Source organism: Etheostoma cragini, chromosome 1, assembly GCF_013103735.1.
Source record: "Etheostoma cragini isolate CJK2018 chromosome 1, CSU_Ecrag_1.0, whole genome shotgun sequence".
Lineage (NCBI taxonomy): Eukaryota > Metazoa > Chordata > Actinopteri > Perciformes > Percidae > Etheostoma > Etheostoma cragini.
In genome coordinates, this window is record NC_048407.1 from 33,259,896 (window position 1) to 33,264,882 (window position 4,987).

At 40.4% G+C, this 4,987-nt stretch overlaps 1 protein-coding gene across 22 annotated transcripts in view; it reads left to right on the forward strand.

The window, feature by feature from the left end:
- The first annotated feature begins 1,351 nt into the window (after positions 1–1,351).
- ppfia1 (PTPRF interacting protein alpha 1) overlaps positions 1,352–4,987 on the forward strand; it is a 66,778-nt gene continuing 63,142 nt past the window's right edge. For 13 of the 22 annotated variants that reach the window (XR_004654548.1, XR_004654647.1, XR_004654651.1 and 10 more), the window contains exon 1: positions 1,353–2,400. The gene's annotated coding sequence lies outside the window, so the exon portion shown is untranslated. Of the gene's footprint in view, positions 2,401–4,987 lie in introns of all 22 variants that reach the window. The other 9 variants (XR_004654556.1, XR_004654575.1, XR_004654640.1 and 6 more) reach the window with 2 other exon arrangements.

Consider the following 4,987-nt stretch of genomic DNA (forward strand, 5'->3'; position numbering starts at 1 on the left):
TGTCCCCATGTTGTCCTCATGTTGTCCTCATGTTGTCCTATATCAATGTTCTTTTTAATTCCCCAAAATAACATGATTCCACCCAACGCTCTTTGCCAAGTACAAATCTCTACTTTCATTAATTTTGGGGCGTCTTATTCAATTTTGTAGTATTTGGAAGCAACAAACTGAAGTGTTTTTGAAATAGTATTGAGTAAAAGTTGACATATTCCAGTCTGTGATTATCATCAACATCCATTCCTTTAATTTTAGTCTCAATAATTACTAATTTCTGCTTTTCTAACTCAAACATTAGGTATAATTTCCTATAAATGAGATTTATTGACCATAAATTCCAGAAATAACTGTAAAACTAAAGTGTGACAAACATCGAACAACAGCATCAAAAGTGATGAAATAAGGGACAAAACGTAAGGAAAAGTGTTTTGAATGTTAACCGTTAACCATGCACTTGTCCTCAAAGGTGTGTTTTTTTGTGCTTTTCCAATGTTTTTTGTTGCTTTTTCTGATTTATTTCTAACTTTTTCCAGCTGTTGGCACTTTAAAAAAAAACCTGAGCTGGTTCAATAATAGGTTTTACACTTATTCTTGGAATTCATGGTCAACAAACCCCAAATTATACACACGTTTTTAGTTAAAAAGGCAGAAATTATGAATTACTTTGACTAATAGTTTAAGATCAGAGGATGTTGAGTAGATCACAGATGGGTAGATGTCAGAGTTTAGTCCGGATGCTGTTTTAAAACCATTAAAAAAATGTAAATGCTACAAGATTAATCAGTAACAACCATCTGTATATTATGTTCATTGTACATATCTGTAAAAATTCTATTTATAGTAATATCCACCTATATGTATATTATATTCAGTACACATCCAGCTGTAAATCTTGTTCACAATACTAGTTATCTATATATTACATTCATAGGACAAATCTAGCCGTAAAAATCTGTTTATAATAGTATTAATTTCTATATTTATTCATTAAATATCCATGTCGTGCACTTATGAAACCATTGTATATCCTGCACTTACTGCTATTGCACTTCTGGTTAGACCCAAACTGCATTTCGTACCTGTGTAATGACAATAAAGTTGAATCTAAACTAATCTAATCTAATTAAATAAAACACCCACAAAAAAAAAATGTTGTATGGAATCGTCCATTAATTTGGTTGAAAGAAATTCATATTTTTTTATTATTTAAAACAGTTTGAAACGGGTCAGTTTGACCCAAGAACAACACAAGGGTTAAAACAAAATAAGTCTCAAACTAGCCAAAATCCAACATCCTTAATTTCCTCCTGTTGCTAACCCGGGTAGCGCTCTCGCCCCCTCTTACCAACCGGGACTACCGGGCTAACGAGACGTGCTAGCGACAGTTAGCCCACCATTGGCTGTCCCGACTGCCGAGGTTGGGAGGCAGTGGCGACAGGGAAGGAGCCCGGACCGACGGACCTTTTTGGAGGAAATAACCGAGAGAGAGAGAGAGAGAGAGAGCACCAGAAACCCGGACGAAAACCCGGGATTATAAAGCTTTTTTATTCGATGTTTGGAGCTCCCAAAACGGATCAAACCGTCGCTAACGTTCAATGTTAGCTGGAAGTTTTCGAGTGGAGCGCTGATGTGGTGACGCGACTCTAAGCTAACGTTAGCCGATAGATTAATCATCTCAGCAGAGCTTTTGGAGACATTTCTGGATTTTTAAACTCGTTTTTAGTGTTTTCGTAATAATGTAAGATACATAGCTACGAGATAGTATATCATGTTGTGTACTTTTATATGGAATACGGCGTATCCGTAGACAACTACCTGACGTTATCTTAGCTAAGTTAGTGTATGAAACTAGCGAGCGTTAGCTACCTAGCTGGCTAGTAGCTAACGTTAGCTAGCTGTCGAGTTTTAACTGACTTCAAGCCAAAGAATTCTGCTTCAAATTAGCTAAGGCTAGCGAGGCTAAAACTAGTTTCCACGTCACCTCATCACACATATCTAGCTACCTGTTGTGAAATGTTGTTGCTGGTGAGTTTACCTTTTATTTTCAAAGATGGACGTTTGTTTTGAAAAGCAAAGATACACACCATACTTCCAAATCTAAATATGCAATCATCGAATCACCATCTTACTTAATGCTAGCTTGCTAACGTTGAGTTAGCCGGCCAAACTTGGAGTACTGCCCCCTGCTCACTTGATGTGGGTTTCGCTTTGAGGCCTTTAGGAAATTATCCTTTTTTCCACCGATAAGACCCTTTTCACAGCCTTAATGCAGCCCAGCCTCCGCATGGGATTTCTACTCTGAATCGCCTCCGGATATTTGTGAGAATTGCCTGTTGGAGTACCTGGAGTTGTTGTCAATAACGTGGATTACAGAGGCAGTTGGAAGACCAATAATCCTTAAAGGTGAGAGACCGACGCATGTAAACATTAGACAACACTATGCACACGTTTTGTGTTAGAAGTACCCAAATCCTATTCTGAGATGTGCAGATGTGACAGCATCACAGTGGATAACACTGCTTTAACTGTACCTGTACTTCACTTTTTGTCTTATGTTGCTCCATCACCGCCATAATACTTTATTCTCAGTTGCAGGAATTGTTGCTGAATGTTAACTCACTGTTGATTATTTTTTTTAAAGTCCCATATTGTGCTCATTTTCAGGTTTATACTTCTAGTTTGTGTTTCTACTAGAACATGTTTACATTCTGTACTTAGAAGAAAATCCCACTATCTTTCTCATACTGTCTCTTTTAAAGGCGCAGACACATTCATCTGAATATCGGCCCCCAGGTAGTCTGGACAGGTCGGTGACTCGAGTCTGTTCGGTGTGTTCGGAGCCGTCGGCTTTAATTTGGGCCAATTTGACTTGTTGAATCGGCCAGCGGGGGTTTGGACTCGTTCACCAATCTAATTGGTGGAGTGCTAGCCCTTGACAAGCGAATCAGTGCACTTATTTTAAAAGACTTAGCGGAAACGGAGAGTGTGATGAACGCTTCTCAAAATCTGACAAATCTTTAAAACTTACCTTTGTCGATCTGAGAAACAGACATATTCAGCAGCTGTGTGGCCTATTTCTTATTAAAATGGATTCAGAAACACGTATCGTATTCCAAACTAGCCGCCATTATGGTCGGCTTTAAAATTCGGGAGAAGCTGGACCCACGTGACGCGGTCATCATTTATGGTTTTCACTTTTTGGGAGACAGATTACAGGAGTACAGATTAGCGCCACCTTCTGTTATGGCGACATATTACGTCCCCTTGCACGCGTAGTACGTACACCCAAGTCCCTTTTGGGACCGACGGGAACCGAATGATCAGTCCGGTTAACTTTTCTGTTGATGGTCGGTTGTCGGGTTGATGTTTTAGAGCCTTAAGCCACCCGTTAGCCGTTAGCCTTCACAACACAGCTGCTTCAGTAGACTTATTAGATAATGTTTCATTTCAGGGTTCTCAATTTTTTATGTGTTTGTTTGTGCTTATAGTGGAAAATTAATGTAAACTAAGCGGCGGGCCAGAAAGCGTTGTGACGTCCCCTTCAAGGCCAGGCTGATGTTGGAATTCCCTCTAGTGGACAAAACGTGTAACAAAAACCACGTGCTGATAGTGGCGTTGGCAACCAGGCCTGCCAACTCTCACCATTGGCTGTCAGACAAACGCAATTGACTGCTTTCACACGCCACACCCCCGATTTCTCACTCTGAAGTGTTAACCCGGTCGGTCAAATGTCTCAATGATGAGTTTATCTATAGATCTACCTGTTGAGACACTCGTGATCGACTAGTTGTGCTTTCAAAGACTGTGAGGGGGTTCAAGAGTCTGTGGAAGTTTTGAAATGTTGAGAACATTTTTTTTTCCATGAGCCATCCCTGGCTCATTTCCCCGGCTTCAGGTATGTGCTTTGAGTATAACAGACCCGTCCGTCTCTCTGTGTCCACTCTCTCTGTAAAGATAGAGGTGAGCAGTATGGCTGGTAGTGTAGCAACTTCAGTTCATTGTAGTGGACTCTCTCTGCTGTGGACAGGGACGCGTCGCATCCGTGTAGACCTCCGATGAAGAGCAGCAGCGTACAGCCTCCTCTAAACTTTGTCAGAGACCCAAATGGACCTCTGTGTCTGTCAGACGGTCTGAGTGAGATCCACCATATCAGCGGAGCACTGACATGCACAGCAGACTATATTACAACTCTCCAACTCTCGGACAACAGAGATGGGAGGAGTTATTTTTTTTAATGTGCACAAAGTTGTAAACATGAGCAGAAAACTGATGGATCACATTTGAGCTAAATGAAGTTCAGGAGTTTATAAATTCATTCAAATTAATTAATGTATGATTCACATGAATAAGTGCCACACTAATATTTAAAGAGATTTACTTACCCAACAAAACACCTGAGGGCCTTATTTTTTTATATGGTTTCCACCATAAATTGATGTAGAAATAGGTGCAAAAAATTCAGTGGTTAATGCTCAAAATTATATATCTCCTCTCAAAATCTGGAAACAAAACCTAAGCCATTGGGTTGCCAGGCCAACTGTGACTGGTCCAAAGGTTTGCGACAGCACCGGGGGGGGTCAGATACTGATACTGGGAAACGTTGTGCATCTCTAAATGTAACTGTAAGTCAAGAGAGAGAGAGAGAGAGAATGGGAGAAAGAAATGTAGCCTATGTGAGGTGGACCTGGTCCCCACAGACCTAATTCTTCTCAGCTGTTGCTACTGTCTCTTCATGTGACTCATTATGTTTGGCACATTGTCTGGGTCACCTCTTATATCATAAGAAGTTAATACAATGTGTAATCCAGTGATGACTGATTAACGTTAATGTAAATACTAAATGCTCTAATACCTGTTGATACTACAACAATGCAAAGGCTCTTAACCCTATAGTTTTGCACATATGTTGTAAGACTTGATTTCCCCATTTCTTTGCACAAAACTCTCCAGAAAGTGCCTGGGGGGAGCACACACCCAGACCCCCCCCCCC